The sequence below is a fragment of the Bombus pyrosoma genome, linkage group LG6 (genome assembly GCF_014825855.1).
Source record: "Bombus pyrosoma isolate SC7728 linkage group LG6, ASM1482585v1, whole genome shotgun sequence".
In the NCBI taxonomy this organism is placed as follows: Eukaryota; Metazoa; Arthropoda; class Insecta; order Hymenoptera; family Apidae; genus Bombus; species Bombus pyrosoma.
The window spans coordinates 2,343,088-2,355,534 of record NC_057775.1 but is presented as its reverse complement, the minus strand read 5'-3'; the positions used below and the strand labels follow the sequence as shown (position 1 = coordinate 2,355,534).

Here is a 12,447-nt window from a genome sequence, read left to right as displayed (position 1 = left end):
TCGTGTATCGACGATACTGTTTCAATTAAAGCATTCAATATGTTTGTAAAATATTGACTACACACCAAGCTACACACCAAGCTTCCAAGAAATATTATCAAAACAAACAAGACCTTCAAGATTTACAAGACTTGTAAGAGTTACAAGATTTTCAGGTTTCCAAGACTTTCGGGAGTTTTAAGATATCGAATTCTACGCGAAGTGATTCGGAGTGCTTGACAACCCATTAATAGATCGAGTCGTAAGTCGAGCGAACGATCGTACACGTTATTCCGTTATTAGGGACGATCACCTGGTAATTACACGCTTTGTATTCCTCCCGTTTGTTCGTTGCGTTAACACAACGCAGCTGGCTCGCTTTAACGCTTCGTTAACGCTGAACGCTTCGTTACAGGGAACCGTATTCCACGAAAGTAAGGACGGACTGGTCGAGCGCGTTAATTATCGGGAAACATGAAACGCGGCGACAGCATTGGCGAATTATAAGTCAATTAAATCACCGTACAAGTGACGAATGTTTAAACCTTTAACGTGATCGCAGATTGAGTAGATCGTCGAACCAGTTCTTAGTCAAAGGAATATCTGTCTAGATTTTCTGCTTGGCGGATTTTATTCTAATTCTTTCTTAAATCTGAAATATAAAAAACTCACATTTTTCATCAGAAGTTTTTAACAAGGTGCTACTAAGTAAACTTATAAAACTTCAAGTAAGTACCTACAAGGCCACGGAATTTATTTGCATACTATTGTATTTATAATAACATTTAAGTACTAATTAATAAAGCCCAAGTATATTACATTTCGTATCACTTAGCGATACTTTTATGTGATTACACAAATTTAACACTGTGAAAATAAGATGCAGAACCTGATAAATGGACAGCTATATAAAAAATAAGGATATTTTAAAATATTTTATATAGCCATTGTACATGATATAATAAAGCAAATAAGGAGGAATTCGTCTAGTTTCGAATCTAATTCGATTCTAAACGGATCAGAAATAGTCAGCCAGGTAGGTATATCAAAGGTAACATCGAGAAAGAATCTCTTCGACGAGATTGTCGATCCGAAACCGCGTAACTGTTTTCATATGCATATGGAATGAATGCACGTATGCGCTCGTCTAGCGTGATACGGAGTAGTGAACGTAAAACCGAGCGTATAAACTGAATATTTAAAAGATTCTACATTAAGCCGAAAAGTCAGAGACACGGAACGATTGTCTACACGAGTTCGTCGCGTTTCAGTTCCTGTCTATGTGTATCGTTTACGATGGAACTGCTGGATCGATAATGTTGTCAGAAATGAAAAATCGTCGTCCATAATGCCGTATCGCCGTATTCACCTCAAGGCCAGCTTCTTTAAGACCTTTTAATTCATTCCGGACGGATATCGTGAGATCAGTCTGGACTGAATAAATTCATAATATTCTGAAGATAAAGTACATTTGCAACACGGACGTATGGAAAATAATTAGAAAAGCTATGCAATCATTTTCTTTAAAAATTATTCGAGTCAGGGAAAACAGTTTGCATATTATGAAAAGAAATTGAGATAAAAGTTAAACGAAGTTACGTAATTAGAAACAAAACAAAATAAAGAAAGTGTGAAGAGGGTACATTATGTTGGATGACTTGAAAATATTGGAAAATTCTGCTTCGTATTACTTTATAATACTTGGACTGCGTCGAAATGAAGATCTTCCTTCGAGATATTCTTATGACGTTAAAACGCCATAAATGAAGAACATGTATTAATTTCATCCAGGTCTAAAAATAAGACATGTTCTTGAGGAAGTTCGCTATGCAATAATAAACCACGATTATAAGAATAGTATCTGATTTCTGATAAAGACGAAAGAAAACAAAGATAAAATAAAATATATATTTGAATTGACTAAATTAACGTAAACCTTGATTTACAAGATTCTCGGTCTTGATTATAACGTAAGTAGCGTGCTGGTAAATCAAAATTGATTGTCTTATCTGTAAAAAGCATCAGCACTAAGAAAACATATTCCAAGAAAACACGTATCTATATAATTTATTGCGTATATATTAATACTAATAAACAAATCCACGTCAGGATAAACTACACTCCCGATCTGACAAATCTAAACAATTCCTTTATCCAACAACTATTCGCACAATTTTTCAAGTTCCTTTTTTACCAATTCCTCTGAGAACAAAATTCTCCACTCAATGGAGTAACAATAGACACGGCCGAACCAAAGCCAGGATCGTCTAATAATAGAACATCTTTAATCCCTTTTCGATGACTGTAAACTCCAGTGAAAGGGAATCTACGCGGCTCTGTCGTTTGTAATATCCGCGCGTAGCATCGCGAGTCCCGTCGCGTAATTAAAAAAGCAACGCGCTAAGCGGGTCATCGCGTATGGACGAAACGCAACAATAAACGGAAGAAGAACGACATTCAAAGAACCGTAAAGTGAACCAAGAAAAAGAGCACGCTCTGCCGGCCTTCGTTCACCTGCTTGTACGCGGCCACGAAACACGCGGTATAAGTGCATTGTGCTCGTTAATGCGTTAGGAAGCGGGTAATGCCTGTCTATGGATATAAATATTTATATAGCACAGGCGGACCGTGATAAAAATGAAGCGACAGTAGGCCCGCTACCAGCGCAGATCCCGCGAAAATGAGCATCCTGGAAAAAACGATTACTCACGTCGGCCGCGCGGAGAAAATTCTTATCGATGAAAATTAACATACCGCGAGCCAGTGATTTATTACACGAGAAATGACAAGTCAATTCCGTTTCTTCTTCATTCTCTCCGAGTACCGACGATAATGCCTCAAGGCGAAATTATCAACGCGTGGATGAAACTCGCCTATGTATCGCCTATAAGTCTTCATGAAAATGACGATTGTTCGGTGTACAGGAATTAGAATCTTGCGTAACGTAGAGAAACTGTCTTGAAGAAATGAAATGGAATGTTCACGATACGTCGGAAGAAAATACAACAGATTATTAGAAACACGGTCGACATCCAAAGATTACAAATATGTCATCTAACCGTCGTTTAAAATCTAAAAAGGTATTTATCGCTGTTAAGGAATCTGGTTTTTCCTACTGGATGGAAATATAATTTCATTTTGTTGATACCGGTGGTAAGAGGAAATTGTTCAGTATGATTCGTATAATTGATTATGCAGATGAGAGTAATTAAAGGATATTATTGATGACTCACTGAAAGCCCGTAAATTCTACGACATTAATTTCAACTATTCATTACTAGCTAATTATGTCTCCTATTTACGAGTTTAGAATCCAGAAAGTCACTTTGTTCGACCAATTATTTTGCACAAATACGCGAATCTAACTTATTAACTTGGAATATTCTCAATTTGAACACAACATAAGTAAAACTGTTTCATGGATGTAATATATACAAACACATGTTTTCCTAACTAACTTCTCGAATATCATTAGAAGACTGCAGGTATTTATGCAAATTGATATTTCTCACAAAGGATATAACCTAACAAACACGAAGATGGTACCCCGCTGGGGGTGACCATCCACATGCTATGTATATTTAAGCTATAATATTTTACTACTGAAATGTCCTACTGGACAAATTGTAAAATTTAAACAAATAATAAAAAAAGATTGATATTTCTATAAACACAAATAAAGAAATGGAACCGATATACAGACTTGCCTCACCCACTAAATATTATGACTTCCAGCTTACTATGGATATGTTAGATACTTTTTCATATCACGTGAATATTGTATATTTTTGTGACTTTAAATTTCCCATAATAGAAATCGCGGTCTAATCGTGTAAGATCAAACTACCAGAAACATGAAAACGTTTCAGTGCGTCCTCTAGCAGAGTTTCAAACCGATTCAAAATAAAACGATTCTTTAATCAATAGAGAGATTCAATCTATATATCTGAATCCCTCCATAAAGCTCATTCTTCGAACAAAAGCCTGAACTTTCAATACCGAACGCAGTTTCATTCACTCGATTCAAAGCAAATGCTCAACTGCCGGCGTGGTAACATTTACATTCAGCATTATCGCCTCTATTTCTCGAGCAGCATTGATGTCTCCCCGTTTCTCTCTGTCCAACCAACGGGTTGTTCTCACAAACAATTTCAAGAGTGGCTGGTTGGCCGGCCGGGTGACTCGCCGGTGTTTCCACTTCTGCGTAATCGGGGTGATGTCGAGGGGATTTAGGAAAGCCACGGTAGCCGGCATGTACGCGGCGCAACCGGCAAGGACAAGAGAGCCGATCCGGCCGGTGATGCACGGGCTAAGCATCTCTGGAGGTGTGCGTAAGCGTACACTGGCGTGTGTGCGCGGGTGTGCGATCAGCCGGTGCGGCGCGAGGCGGACGGAGAAACGCGAACAAGGACGGCGGAGGAGACGGCGGAGGTGGAGAAGGAAGAGGTGGAGAAAGAGGAGACGGCAAAGGATATAAGGTGCGCGAGGAAAGGTTGAAAATCTCTACGATAGAACTGGTGGATCCATTGGTAAAACTGCAAAGAGCAAAGAAGGATGAAAAAAGAAAGAAAAAGAGGAGAAAGAGAAAGAAAGAGGGGAACACGGTGAGCATGAAATAGGGTATAGAAGGTGAAGCGGATTAAAAGGATGGGAGGGATGCGAGAGGCCGAGGGAAAAACGCGTGGAAAAAAGATGGAAGCTCGTTTCGTTTCGTTAGAGAAAGAAAGATTGGTGATGGGGGAGCGGGAGAGGCAGTGAGAGAGAGTAGCGAGAGGAGCGTCAAGCCGGCGAGAGAGGGATATGGTACAGCGAGTGGCGTGCATTCTCGCGCACACGCTGCCTCCCCTCTTAAGCGTGAACGTTCGCGTGCACGTGCAACATGGTATCGTGCACGTGTGCGTGTACAAAGTAGGTCCACGAGAGCCGGAGAGACGGCGAATGAATATCGCCGTCCCCTTGGCGGCCGGTGCGACCAATCCGCGCGTAGCGCGAGCTGCGTGAAGGCGGAACGCGGCCTCTTCGCGTATATCTGCGTATTTATTATTCAGTTTGCAAATACGTGGCAAAAATGATCTCTCTCCGCGCGCCGGCTGGATCCGACCGGCTCCACCGAACCAGCCGGTACACCCGGGAGGTGGAGCCAGAAGGTAGGAGCAGGGCAACGACGAGATATCGGCCGTTAATTTGTTAGAAACGCCACCGGCACGGCCGATTGCACCGTCCGCAACTATGTACCTTCTGCTTTCAAGGAACGGACGGCCGCCGTTTGCCACGCTCGCTCGTCTTCCCGACGCGAGACGACATTTTCTAATCGCTACGTCCGCCACACGACAAAATGTCTAGAGACTTCTGCCTACTATTCGCTCGTTCGCCGCCTGGTACCGGTTGTTTACTTACGTACGCAAAGTTTTAAGTCGTAGTTTGCTGGAAGTTCGTATTTTCTGACAATTAAGAATTAAGAATCGTATGACGTTTGACGTTCGAAATGGTCGTCTAATAGTACGAAAACGGATTAGAAGTGGTTGATAAAATCTGATACTAGGTAATCGTATAAAATTTGTATAAAGATATTTTTCCTAGATATTTAAGAACGATTTCGAAAGTACAATCTCCTACAACGAAACTTTAAGCAAAAGATCGCTGTACGAGTGTTCGGTTTAATCTTTTATAGTTGTATTACGTTCCGAATATGCTTCATCTATCCCGATTAATAGCTACATACTGCCTATATTGAAAAGTAGAAAGTTCCTTCCTTAGACAGCTAATTAATTTACGTAGTGTTAAAAATCGCTTCCTATTTCCTTTATATTCTCTTTAATTTATATTATACTTGAAGGTATTTTTTTATATCTTCCCACAATTGTTAATAATTACTTTAGTGTTACCGAAATACAAAAGTTTGAAATTTTATAGTTTCGTTGGAAGAACGAAACCTTAAAAGGATGAAACGTCGTATAAATTGATCATTCGGTTGACGTAAGACTATGAAACACTGAGAGATCCGAGTCTAGCAAAGTTCAAGGCGGTTTCGATGAAGACGTCAGTGCGAATTTTTTTAGAAGCCTTATCCAAGACAATGGTGAGTGAGGTTCCGATAGTCCGGCAACAACGGGACTCGAACAGTAGCGGATTATTCCGCGATTCCGAAGCATGGAACAACGATCTTGGAAACGGTTTCAGGTGTTCCAATAGACCTCCACTGCATTTGAATGCACTTGATATTGAAATTAAAACAGAGAACCTCGTAAAATCAACGTTCTGACCAATCGTTTCTTTGCGTTCGACGTTTACCCACCGACTCGTCGAAACGATCCGACTTTCTACAATTTTGTTCGATAAAGCTAATATTATTCCATTATCGCTTTATACTTTGTTAGGAAATAAATATATTGCTACGGTCGTTATACAATATGCTTTACTTCAATGTCTCTTTATATAGCGTATAAAAACTCTTCTGGAGGATTGTAAGTTAGATACATATCCAGTTACACAAACTGCGTATTCCATCTACTTCCTGTAATTCAAATCAAATTAATTATGTACTATATCAATTAAATGCAAAGTATCTCTTTGAATAATTCTAAATACTAAATAAAATTGTAATATCTCACTTTGTAAAATGAAAAGATCGTAAAATAAGAATTCAAACGCGTTACACCTGTTCTAAGCTTCGGACGCTATACCTACAGTATTTTCAAGACCTACCGCGTAGTGTTGATATATTTAATTCTATCCAAGAACAATCAAAGCGCGTTTAATGATGTTGCACGTTGCTACGAGCAGACAGGAATCGTCTCTACCAATCGACCTTAGTTACGTGATAAAATGTCAAGGAACGCCACGGTCTGGAAAACCGGCGCGATGCATGCTCGCTTCGTTGAAATGATCGCCTCGCGCGAATTTTTCTATGAGCGTCGCCCAAGACAACGTATTCCGACATTGTCCGTTAACGCGGTGTGTCTAGTACCTACGCTGGCATTGTATTCCAACGTAATAGATTCACGATCGGAGGATAATCAAACGAACTGTAAAAAGGAGTCGACCAGTATTCTTCGCACGAAACCGATGTTGATAAGGCTTACAGAGTCAAGTGATTCATTTCCCTAATATGTCTACGCGTCGAATGACAATCATTGGTACCGTTCATGCTTCTGTTTCTCGCTGGTTCAGTGTCTGATACAGCTAGAGGTTCCTCGAACTAGTGGAACTTACTGCTGGACGTTGCTTAGGTACAGGTTCACGTGTTTGAACAAACAATGTATTAATCGGTTAATTCACATTAAACATACGTAGACACTGCAGTGTAGCAATTTTAATGTACGATGAACGAAAGATACAAAACACAATATATCCATGTTTGGGTAATATTCGCAACATAGATAGTGATTCGAACTCTTTTGCACCGTGAGTTGCGTTCGTGGTCAGGATTATGGTTAAAGTGTAAGAAAGAAGCTTAATAAAGCATCGTTTAGAAATTCAAAAAATATAACATTACATATATAGTATCGGTCGAATATCGTAGAATGGAAGATGAAGTCAGTATATTGTCACTCGTTTCCTTGATCTTTCTATAAGATCTGTTCAATCTCTTCTTGTCAAAATTTCAGTAAATGTACTGAAGTATTACATTGAAGTTTTTTATACAAGTATGTGGTTCTATGGAACTGAATGTCTTGAATAATTCTTCGTATGAAATCTTCATATCGTAGGCGACTTCTTCAAGAAGAAGCGGTAAAAAAGTATATCCTGTTAACATTTTTCGTCAGCAGCAAGGTCCAAAATCGGTCAATTTTTACCACCTTCCTTTATTTTCCAAGCTGCACAGAAATCACACCATGATGCACATACACAGAAGTAAACTGCGCATGTTTATGCATTTATGGCAAATTTAGAAATACAAGAAACGCATAGAATACACGTAACAGACAAAACGATATAGAAAATCAAAAGAGTGGTAGCCATTATCCTATTTAACATATAGACCAAATCTCTGCATGCGATCTATCTCTTCAGTTATATTCAGGAAAATATAGATTTGCATAAACAGCCGTATTCTACATATAATCAACATAGAAAAATACGGAACTCTAGCTTCACCGTGCTAATTTAGCGAACAAACACGACAGTGTATTATACAATCTTTTTTGCTGAAACAGACAGACTTGTACAAATACGTCCATCGAATAAGTTTCCAAGAGAAAGAACGATAGAAACGTGCGGCTGGCATTATTCTTCGTTCGAGACCCCAGGGGAGAGGTCTGGTTCGTGAAATTCGTTCTCACAGAGAAAGTAGAATTACGTCAGCACGCATTCAGCCGTAAAAAGAGGATCGTCTTGGCAACGCAGAACACCGTATCGTTGCTTTTCTTCCAGCTCCTGCGTCCGCCCGCCGTGGTCATTTACACCTTCTTTGCGTGTTCCTTGCACGCCATAACATTTCCGCGCGCCACGATATCATCTCCTTTCTTCTGTTCGCCTTGCATGTTCTTTAAAGTTCGCCCTCCGCTTCCTGATCTGAAATACTCGAGGAAGTGCCGATCGGATCGATCTGACGAAGGCTCGTTTCCGCGTAGCGAGTGTTTTCGATCGAATCTACTCGATGAACCGGAGACATGATCTTCTTACATGTTTTTTTGAATAATTCTTAGGGTAATCGGAGGGAGCAGTTGTTGATAGTTCGTGCATACTTTTCATCTAAATAATTGACGACTCACGCGCAACTAGTGATGCGATCCATCACTGGTCAGACGCCAAATTTCTCTGAACGTCATAGCATCGATAACGTAACAAATCTTGCTTTTCGTTCGCGGATTGTAGTGATGGACGTACAGTGTGATTTTTTTATTTCTCCTTGGGTTATTCAATTTGTTTAATATCGATCACTGAACATTAAATGTACATAAAATAGATATAAATTCTGATACTCAAATTCTGAATTTTCGATGTATGGGAGTTAGCTCGCAAAATTCAGAATACATACATTTGCCAAATTTCTCAGTTCATGGATTGGCGAGGCTAATGTAGTAGGAAGCGAACTATAATTTCTTACTTTTTGTTCAATTAATATACCGCTTTGTTAAATTCATTGAATCTATTTCAACGCCAATTGTTGATAAATAAATATTAATAAGATGTGATAAAAATTGTCGCGTTCTGACATTGATAAAAATGTTTGATTCGTATTTTGATTGACAAAGTTCCATCGATTGCGGGATTATTGGATATAGAAATATGTCGTCGATAATACAAAGAGTATGTGAACTGAAATGGAAAACCGCTTCTTATCGTTCTATCTTCCTCTATATCTATTTTATTGAATTTTCATACTTAAATGTTTTTTATCAAAGATAAAGTAATTTCGTTCGCACGTAAGAATTATGTTAACAGAATAAGAACGGAGCTATAAGCGTGACGAGTTACAAACCATAGCCACCGATATATATCTCTCGAATCAGTTTAACCGATGACGCAACACTTCGCATCGCTAAATGACTTCGCCAGATTGTCCACAATCGACGCCATCAAGAAAATCATGACTCGATGGAACATTTATGGCCCAAATACAAATTTACTTATTAACTTTCATTTCGTTATTTCACGCTGAAGAACATAAACCTTCCATCTTATCGTTTCTTGTAAAGTAAAGAAATAGCAAAATATGAAGTGCAGTTCTAATTTCAATCAAAATTAAAATGTATATCTAGACTGAAATTTAGGAGTTTGTAAAAGATAACATCACTGTACTATATAATTTAGAAAAAGATGCGATGATTACATGTTTTATTATTTCACGTTAACATAGCATGATATATCGTTGGAATAATTTTATTATCTTCAAGCTAAGTTTCAGTTTAATCGTAGTTATTACTCGTTACTACTGGTAATTATTTACTAATTATTACTGTTACTTCTTTTTCGTTTGCTAAAATGAATACAAGCTTGAGATATAAAAATTCGGACTTGGCAGCAGAGTAAAAATCAGGCTAAAAATCATGAGCAACATTATACTACAATGACGTTACCTTAATCGGATAAAGTAAGTTTCGTTATACCACTAAAAAAACCATATACCATTCAATTTTAAAACGACTTCTCAATTTTTCATCAATTATATCGTCTCGTTATTTATTAAGTTACTTATTTCTTCGTTACAAACAGTCGCATTTAATGTTTCCACGCAGTTTTCTTCACTCCATTTCCCCTCTAAAACGTACGGTTCAAAGTTCATGGTATTTTACGCCCTACTTCCTCCGGCGTACGCACCTTCAAACCGTAACGCAACCTCTCCCCGAGGTGAAACGCGACGAATTAGAATCTGCAACGGCGAAGGTTTCTTAAAACGTCACAGGCGATGTAACGAATGGCCGAGTAAAGTCAGCGGGCGACGGTTCTTTCCGCGAATTCCTTTTTCTCCCCGACGCGCGTGGAACACCTTAGCGAGCCTCTTCCGGCCGCGGGAACGTTAAAGCTGGATTTTCCAGCTGAATTATTTACGTGCCTGCTTGTGAAAGCCGCCCAGGTCTTCGCCCTCTTCGAACTTTCATCATCGCCGTTTCAATCACTCGCCTTGTTCGCTCGTTACAATTAGTTTCGTCGTCATGGTGTCGCCCTGGCATCCTCGCCGACCATATTCTTCGTTCTTTATCGGAACTTTCATCGATCTCTTTATTTCTTCGTTATGATTCTTCGATTGTTTTCGGCACCATTGTCATTGTCCTTCGTTATTGTTCGTCGAACTGTCGATGCTGCTATTGTTGGTCCCTTTTGCTCCGATCTCTGCTCATACCTGGAAGAAGAATTTTGGCATGAATTTAACGTGCTATTACGTAGGCTCCGAATTCGACATACTTTTATACTTTTATAGGATTGCGAAATTTTGAAACAATCGTTTACCATGTGAACTGTTCATTGAATAACCTAAAAAGCTAGGAGAATTGCAACGAATTAAATTCCATTGTCACTGCCTATCTGGAATGATCATAATTTATTAGGAAGATGTAAAACAAGGATATAATCTAATTAGCAGTATTTTGGAGTTCGCATTACCGTTAACTCTACAGCAGAGATTTCTGTGGCAACAATTGGTGCTAAATAAACTTCATCCTCCAACGTTCCCACCCATAAAATTCCCAAAATGCTACATGTACTATGGATACTTGAAATTCAGCCATGAAACGAATAATATAAAATTAAAGAAGCATTGGAAGTAATCAATTCTGTATATCAAACTGCGGATTTTTACGCTTAGAGACTTTGTGAGAAATTTATAGATTCAAGGACGCACAGTACGCATAATATGAAAAAATATGTAAAATAGTCAAACTACAGTGCTTGTTATAATATCTACCAAACGTAATAAAAATATACATTGCACAAACATCCGTAGTCTCTTAATTACATTGCAGTGCATGATATAAGTATATTATCGTTTGTAAATCTTCAGACACTTGGTACACTTAGGATAAAAGCAAGCAAATGCTACCTTCGATTACAAAATGAAGTTGACATTCAAATCTTACATATTACAAGCAAAATATCTGCGATCCTATATTCTAAAGATCCTATGAACGTTTCTGTAAACATTAAATTAGCAAGAATCTACTAACTTATGAACAGGACTGTACGCATTTCAAATTCCAAACTAACGATGTTTGATTTAAAACCATTCCACGTTATCCAACCCATTACTTCAACACCCTTACCATTGCCCTTTCTTCCTTGTACATTCTCTTCCTTGCCTATACTCTTAATTATCCTCCTTATACTTCCTCCACAATCCTGCAACTTCTTCAATTCGTCACACATAACTCATTATTTCTGGAAAATATTTCCCAAACCATTGGAATGTCATTTTCATCAGCACTGACACGGTATATCTAAATACTTTTCTCCTCCATACGTTGCTTTTTTTTCTTCGTTCTTTAGGCACCATCGTCGTTACGATCGTCGTTACGATCGCGATGTCGAGTGGGGTCCCTCCGCGATGGTTTCACGGCGGCACGACGGCCGTGTGCCCTCCTCGCTAGGAAATAAGAAATTTTCTTGAGAGATGCGAGCCTCTGCGAGGGAGGAGGCCTAGCCAAGCGAACATAGTTAATTTAGATTGTATCGCGTGAGAAGCAGGAAATGACGAAATATCCTGAGTGCTGACTTATACGCGGCGCACATCGTGTGTGCCTGGGCTCGTTCCTCGGCCGCGTTGCTCTTCGACTCCTCGCGACCTCAAGCCCCTCCGACACGCAAGGATGATACTTTTTTCCTATCCTCCGCCATGGCTGCATCTATTTTTATGTTTTTCGCGATGCTTCCGCGCAAACGCTCGACGTGACCGTGAGAATTTTTGACCGGCCCGCTGCAGCGAAATATCCTCTTTTTCTTTTCTTTCTTTCTCTCCTTTTTCCTTTTTCATCCGTTTCAGTCGGAGCCGAACATTCGATCGCAGATAAGAGATTTTGCGGGCCAATTCGT

At 39.2% G+C, this 12,447-nt stretch overlaps 1 long non-coding RNA gene and 1 pseudogene across 1 annotated transcript; both read right to left on the bottom strand.

The window, feature by feature from the left end:
• Nucleotides 1–4,002: 4,002 nt before the first annotated feature.
• Nucleotides 4,003–5,283, bottom strand: LOC122568411 (annotated as a pseudogene).
• A 3,362-nt stretch (nucleotides 5,284–8,645) lies between these two features.
• LOC122568549 lies at nucleotides 8,646–12,227 on the bottom strand. Its single transcript, XR_006317105.1, has 2 exons — nucleotides 11,682–12,227; nucleotides 8,646–10,765 (listed from the first exon to the last, which is right to left on the bottom strand). It is a non-coding gene; the product is annotated as an uncharacterized LOC122568549 (long non-coding RNA).
• Between the last annotated feature and the right edge of the window lie 220 nt (nucleotides 12,228–12,447).